We start from the raw sequence: 8,339 nt of genomic DNA, 5'->3' as shown, positions 1-8,339 counted from the left end.
TTTCTCCGGTTCCATGTTAGTCGGAATGAGTTTGTTAACAAGACCTGATCAACCTTGTTAGTGGATTCCTTTTGATGAGCATGAGATGGATGAAACTAGAAGCACAACCTTCTGTACCCTCTTTATATTTTCTGTTATTTGTAGAAATAAAGTAAAATAATATTTTTCTGCCTGTCTCCTGACTTATCCGTGCAATATAAAAATATCCCGAAAATAAAAGTCCTCAGAATACCATGCCAATTTAATATGATTTTTTCGGGAATATTTGAGGATTTTTAGTGCAAAAATCACCGCGGGGGGAGCTGCCACCTAGCCACGATGGTGGAGGGTGTGCCCCCTGCCTCATGGGCCCACGGTGGCCCTCCTCCACTTATCCCTGCACCCATCTTCTTCCTCTGCCTCACACAAACCCGAAGAACCAACTCAAGCACGAGTTCCAGCCACTTTTGCTGTGATTTTCGATCTCCTTTCTCAAAGCACCTCTCGCAAAACTGCTTGGGGAGATTGTTCCTTGGTATGTGACTCCTCCATTGATCTAATTAGTTTTTGTTCTAGTGCTTTATTCTTTGCAAATTTGTGCTGCATAGGTGACCATGTTCTTGAGCTTGCATGTCAAATTTATGTGGTTCCAAGTAGTTCTAATTCTTGATATAGGCTCTAGGCACTTGTAGGAGTAGCTGCTATCAATTTTATTGAAGTTGGTTCACTTTTATTTGAAGTTACTAAAAATTTCAGATTATTTCAGAAAATAATGAAGAGACTTTTGAGGGGCTCGTCGAGCCGAAGCTCGAAGGAAAAACAAAAGGAAGAAGAGCAGAAGCCCAAATATAATTTGCCTCGCACCGCGGAGGTCCGGCCGTGTGAATGGCCTTCCGATGACTTCTTGAGGAGAGCCGGGATTTATGAGGATTTCTATCTATTAATTGAGAACGCCGGCCTCACCGACTTCCTCTACGACCGACGTCATCACTATCTCTTACTCACAAATACTTTTGTGCAAAACTTCTACTTTTTCCCTAAGAAATCACCTCCATCAGTAGAGTTTCATTTATATGACGTTGTTAAGAAGATGCCATTAGCTGAATTTTGTGAGGTTTGCAAAATACCCTTTGAGGGTACCTTGGATGAACCGCACCTTAATGAAGTAGAAGCTTTTATTAACACGATCACCGTGGGAGAAACCAGGAATGTTTCTGATGCAAGAATTACTAGCATACATTTTCCTGTTTTACGCTACTTTGCCTTATTTGCTAGTCGTTGCTTGATTGGTCGCGGGAACTGTGGAAACCTTAGTGTTCCTGATATTATCATTTTTTTCCATGGTTTATACCGCAACAACTCTGTTAGTATGGGCGGAATTATTGCTAGACGGTAAGTTTGAACCGTACTAAGGGCCCCATCTTTGGAGGCATTTATGCTTCACGCCTAGCTGAATACTTTAGCATACTTATTAGGCATTTGGAGAAAGAAGAAACATCGTTGCCCAGTGCTTATTTAGATTATAAGAGTATGCTAGCGCATGACTTTCTTGTTAAGAGTCGTGAAGGGGAGCTCAATTATAAATTGTACTTTGATAAACATCACCCTGAGACTATTACTTTGCCTGCTCCTTATTTGTTTAACTTGTTTGCAGGTCCTCACCTTGTTCCGTGGGCGGCCGTTCAAGCCTATCGGAATCCTGCACCATCCCCGGAACCGAAACCACAAGATGAGCCTCCACGACAGTCTGTTTATTCTTGGGATCCGGAGACGGTTGCCAGCCAGTGGCAATCAGAGTCCTCCTCATCACAGTATGATCCCAACTATTCTTCGTCGCAGTATGACCCCAGCTACACCTACGGGTATCCGCCAGGCTATCCCTGGCAATAGACCAACTTAGGCCAAAAGCCTAAGCTTGCGGGAGTACGTATATCTCACCGACATTACATTTATGTTCACACACACTCATTGGTAAATGTCGGTGCTCATACTCTTTCACTGTAATATCCATGCTAGTTTATTTCCTTTTTTTGCTTTCTTCTTGTGTGTTTGATAAACCTTAAGAAAAACAAAAAAATTAGTAGTAGTTTATTTCTTTGCTGTAGTAATTAAAAAGAAAACCCAAAAATATTTCCCGTTCTTCTTTTGCTTGTTGGGAGCTTTCCCGTGTAAATAGTTTTTATTTATTTTCTTTTCTTTGGGGTCAGTAGGAGAAGACCATGATTAAATTGTTGAAGTGGCTCTTATATGCATCGTTGTTTATTTAACCAAGAGCCCATATTGCCTTGTCTTCTCCCGTTTATTGGATGCTCGCAGATTCTAGCTTAGTCCAATGCACGTGTACTCTTATTATTATTCACACCATTCGGTCGTGCAAGTGAAAGGCAATTATGATGATATATGATGGACTGACTGAGATGGGAAAAGCTGGTATGAACTCGGCCTCTTTTGTTTTTGTAAATATGATGAGTTCATTGTTCTTGATTCAGCTTATTATGAATAAACATGTTTGTAATGACAATTAGAGATCATAGTTGCTCGTGCCATGCTTGATTATCTATGAGTTATAATGCTTTACCTTGCGTGCCAACATGCTATTAAAATGGTTGTGATGTGGTATGATGGGGTGGTATCCTCCTTTGAATGATTTAAGTGACTTGACTTGGCACATGTTCACGCATGTAGCTGAAACAAATCAACATAGTCTTCATGATATTTATGTTCATGGTGGATTATATCCTACTCATGCTTGTATTCAATGTTTATTAATTTTAATGCATGTTCATGACTGTTGTCGCTCTCTAGTTGGTCGCTTCCCAGTCTTTTGCTAGCCTTCACTTGTACTAAGCGGGAATACTGCTTGTGCATACAATCCCTCAAACCCCAAAGTTATTCCATATGAGTCCACCATACCTTCCTATATGCGGTATCTACCTGCCGTTCCAAGTAAATTTGTATGTGCCAAACTCTAAACCTTCAAATAAGCATTCTGTTTTGCATGCTCAAATAGCTCATATATCAACTAGGGCTGCCCTTATCTTCCGTGTAAGGCGGGTTATTCTCAAGAGGAGTGGACTCCGCTCCTCACTCACGAGAAAATGGCTGGTCACCGGGATGCCCAGTCCCATGCTTTATGCAAACTAAATCAAAATAATTGCAAACAAAACTCCCCCTGGGACCCGTTGAATGTTGGAGGCACTCGTTGTTTCGAGCAAGCCATGAATTGATGCTTGTGGAGGAGGGGGAGTATAAACTTTACCATTCTGTTTGGGACCGCCTATAATTTGTTTAGCATGGAAGATATCGTCATCTCTTAGTTGTTATGTTGACAATGAAAGTATACCGCTCAAAATATAATTTATCTCTATTTTAAAACTGAGCTCTGGCACCTCTACAAATCCCTGCTTCCCTCTGCGAAGGGCCTATCTATTTACTTTTATGTTGAGTCATCACCTTCCTATTAAAAGCACTAGTTGGAGAGCACAACTGTCATTTGCATTCATTACTGTTAATTTATATCGGGTATGACTACCTTTTACCATGAATTACAATGTCTAGTCAGTCCTTGATCTTTGAAGGTGCTCTGCATTTATGTTTTGCGGTCTCAGAAAGGGCTAGCGAGATACCATCTTGTTATATCATATTATGATTATTTTGAGAAAGTGTTGTCATCCGAGATTTATTATTATGCCTTGCTAGCTGATTATGTTATTGATATGAGTAAACATGAGACCTAGGAGTTATTGCAAATGTGATTAGTTATGATCTTTGCTGAAAACCTGAATGCTGGATTGACATAGTTACAACAACAAGAGCAAACAGAGTTTGTAAAAGTTTTTCTTTTTCTCTTTCAGTTTGTCAACTGAATTGCTTGAGGAGTAGCAAGGGTTTAAGCTTGGGGAGTTGATACGTCTCCGTCGTATCTACTTTTCCAAACACTTTTGCCCTTGTTTTGGACTCTAACTTGTATGATTTGAATGGAACAAACCCGGACTGATGTTGTTTTCAACAGAATTGCCATGATGTTGTTTTATGTGCACAAAACAAAAGTTCTCGGAATAAAAAATCCTCGCCAAAGATGAAGACCAAGGGGCCCACACCCTGTCCACGAGGGTAGGGGGCGCCCCCCCCTCCGTGGCGCGCCCCCCCTACCTCGTGGGCCCCCTGGACACCTTCCGACGCCAACTCTAACTCTATATATTGGCTTTCGGGGAGAAAAAAATCAGAGAGAAAGTTTCATTGCGTTTTACGATACGGAGCCGCCGCCAAGCCCTAATCTCCCTCGGGAGGGCTGATTCGGAGTCCGTTCGGGGCTCCGGAGAGGGGGATTCGTCGCCGTCATCATCATCAACCATCCTCCATCACCAATTTCATGATGCTCACCGACGTGCGTGAGTAATTCCATCGTAGGCTTGCTGGACGGTGATGGGTTGGATGAGATTTATCATGTAATCAAGTTAGTTTTGTTAGGGTTTGATCCCTAGTATCCACTATGTTCTGAGATTGATGTTGCTATGACTTTGCTATGCTTAATGATTGTCACTAGGGCCCGAGTGCCATGAATTCAGATCTGAACCTATTATGTTTTCATGAATATAGGTGAGTTCTTGATCCTATCTTGCAAGTCTATAGTCACCTATTACGTGTTATGATCCGATAACCCCGAAGTGACAATAACCGGGATACTTCTCGGTGATGACCATAGTTTGAGGAGTTCATGTATTCACTATGTGCTAATGCTTTGTTCCGGTTATCTATTAAAAGGAGGCCTTAATATCCCTTAGTTTCCAATAGGACCCCGCTGCCACGGGAGGGTAGGACAAAAGATGTCATGCAAGTTCTTTTCCCTAAGCACGTATGACTATATTCGGAATACATGCCTACATTACATTGATGAATTGGAGCTAGTTCTGTGTCACCCTATGTTATGACTGTTACATGACGAATCGCATCCGGCATAATTATCCATCACTGATCCGGTGCCTACGAGCTTTTCATATACTGGTTCTCGCTTATTTACTTTTCCGTTGCTACTATTACAATCACTACAAAATACCAAAAACATTACTTTTACTGTCTTTACTTTTGTTGCCTTTACCACCACTATCATATTACTCTGCTACTAAACACTTTGCTGCAGATACTAAGTTTCTAGGTGTGGTTGAATTGACAACTCAGCTGCTAATACTTGAGAATATTCTTTGGCTCCCCTTGTGTCAAATCAATAAATTTGGGTTGAATACTCTACCCTCAAAAACTGTTGCGATCCCCTATACTTGTGGGTTATCATAGGGCTGCATTACCAGCTCAGGTACGATATCATGACCATCTTCCTAAACTGAAATTGAATATTCCACCATTTAAGGGTAGATATGTTCCTGATATATATATCTTACTTGGGAGTTAGAAACCGAACAACGTTTTACATGTTTAGAATATCCCGAGGAGAGACGTGTTGCTGCTGCACTTTGTGTTTCACTAGTTTTGCTTTTGTGTGGTGGTCTGAACATCGTAGATTATATCCGAATAATATTCCAACTACTTGGGCTGCTTTGAAAACTGCTATGCATACTCGTTGAGTTCCACCATATTATCAACGTGAATTACTTCAAAAATTGCGGCATTTAAGACAAGGAAAAAATTCTGTAGAGGAATATTATCAGGAATTACAAACTGGCATGATTAGATGTGGTATTGTTAAGGATAATTAAGCTATGCTTGCACGTTTTATGGGTGGATTAAATAGAGATTCAGACCATTCTAGAGTATAAGGAGTACAATAATATCACTCGTTTATTCCATCTTGCTTGTAAAGATGAGCGTGAAGTGCAGGATCGACATGCATTGGCGCGAACTAACTTTTCTGCAGGTCGACCTTCATCATGGACACCATGTGCATCCTCTACTTCTATTGCACCATCACCTCCATCAGGTGCCACCTCCAACCGTGATACAAGAAAGCAGGCACAACCACCACTATCTTCCAAGAGCACACCTGCCGGGCCTGCATAGAGCTCTTCTTCTTCCATGGCATCAACAGGCCACACAAGTGATATTATTTGTCGTTGTTGTAAGGGAAGAGGTCATTATGCGAGAGAATGCAAATCTCAGCGTGTGATGATTGCTACTGAGGATGGTGGGTATGAGTCCGCTAGTGACTATGATGAGGAGACTTTGACTCTTATTACACATGAAGAACACGGTGGAGATGATTCTGGTCATGAGATGCAATACATGGCTCCTGAAGACGCTGACAGGTATGAATGTTTAGTTGCTCAACGTGTTTTGAGTGTGCAGGTCACACAAGCTGAGCAAAATCAGAGGCATAATTTGTTCCATACAAAGGGAGTAGTAAAGGAACATTATGTTCGCATCATCATAGATGGAGGGAGCTGCAACAACTTGGCTAGCATGGAGATGGTGGAGAAGTTGTCTCTCACCACACGACCACATCCACATCCTTACTACATCCAATGGTTTAACAACAGCGGCAAGGTTAAGGTAACACTTACTGTTCGTGTGCATTTTAGTATCTCTACATATGTTGATTATGTTGATTGTGATGTGGTACCTATGCAAGCATGTTACTTATTACTTGGTAGACCATGGCAATTTGATAAAAATTATATACACCATGGTAGAAACAATCAGTATACTCTTGTTCATAAGGATAAAAATATTACTTTGCTTCCTATGACTCCTGATTCCATTTTGAAAGATGATATTAATAGAGCTAATAAAGCAAAACACGAGAAAAATAAGAGTGAAAATCAGATTGTGGCAAAAGAATTTCAGCAACAAATGAAGCCTAATAATAAACCATCTAGTGTTGCTTCTAAAATTAAATTGAAAAGTGCATGTTTACTTGCCACCAAATCTGATATTGATGAGCTAGATTTTAGCAAATCTGTTTGCTATGATTTTGTGTGCAAAGAGGCATTATTTTCATTCGAGGACGTGCCTTTCTCTTTGCCCCCTGCTGTCACTAACATTTTGCAGGAGTTCGCTGGCATCTTCCCATAAGACGTGCCACTGGGATTACCACCTATTCGAGGGATTGAGCATCAAATTGACTTAATTCCCGGTGCATCACTACCCAACCGTGCACCATACCGTACCAATCCAAAGGAGATGAAGGAGATTATGCGTCAAGTGCAGGAGCTGCTCGACAAAGGTTATATTCGCGAATCCCTTAGTCCCTGTGCTGTTCCTATTATTCTAGTGCCAAAAAAGGATGGTACATCGCGTATGTGTGTTGATTGTAGAGGCATTAATAATATTACTATTCGTTATCGTTATCCTATTCCTAGGCTAGATGATATGCTTGATGAATTGAGTGGCTCTACAATATTCTCCAAAGTTGATTTGCGTAGTGGATCTCATCAAATTCGTATGAAATTGGGAGATGAATGGAAAACTGCATTTATAACTAAGTTTGGTTTATATGGGTGGTTAGTCATGCCTTTTGGGTTAACTAATGCACCTAGTACTTTCATGAGATTAATGAACGAAGTTTTACGTGCTTTCATTGGATGATTTGTGGTAGTCTATTTTGATGATATACTGATTTATAGTAAATCGTTGGAGAAACATTTAGAACATTTACGTGCTGTTTTTATTGCTCTATGTGATGCACGTTTGTTTGGTAACCTTGGAAAGTGCACCTTTTGCACCGACCGAGTATCTTTTCTTGGCTATGTTGTTACTCCACAGGGAATTGAAGTTGATAAAGCCAAGATTGAAGCTACTGAGAGTTGGCCGCAGCCCAAAACGGTCACACAAGTGAGGAGTTTCCTTGGCATCGTTGGTTTCTATAGGCGTTTTGTGAGAGATTTCAGCACCATTGCTGCACCTCTCAATGAGCTTACAAAGAAGGACGTGCCTTTTGTTTGGGGTACCGCATAGGAAGAAGCCTTTACGGCATTGAAAGATAAGTTGACACATGCTCCTTTACTCGAACTCCCTGATTTTAATAAGACTTTTGAGCTTGAATGTGATGCTAGTGGAATTGGATTAGGAAGTGTGTTATTACAAGATGGCAAACTTGTTGCATACTTTTCTAAAAAATTGAGTGGGCCTAGTCTGAATTATTCTACTTATGATAAAGAATTATATGCTCTTGTTCGGACTTTAGAGACATGGCAACATTATTTATGGCCCAAAGAATTTGTTATACATTCTGATCATGAATCTTTGAAACATATTAAAAGTCAAGCTAAACCGAATCGTAGACATGCTAAATGGGTTGAATTCATTGAGACTTTCCCTTATGTTATTAAACACAAGAAGGGTAAAGAAAATGTTATTGCTGATGCATTGTCCCGTCGCTATACTATGCTTTCACAACTTGACTTCAAAAT

Source organism: Triticum dicoccoides, chromosome 6B (assembly GCF_002162155.2).
Source record: "Triticum dicoccoides isolate Atlit2015 ecotype Zavitan chromosome 6B, WEW_v2.0, whole genome shotgun sequence".
NCBI lineage: Eukaryota > Viridiplantae > Streptophyta > Magnoliopsida > Poales > Poaceae > Triticum > Triticum dicoccoides.
Note: the sequence above shows the minus strand (reverse complement) of the source record.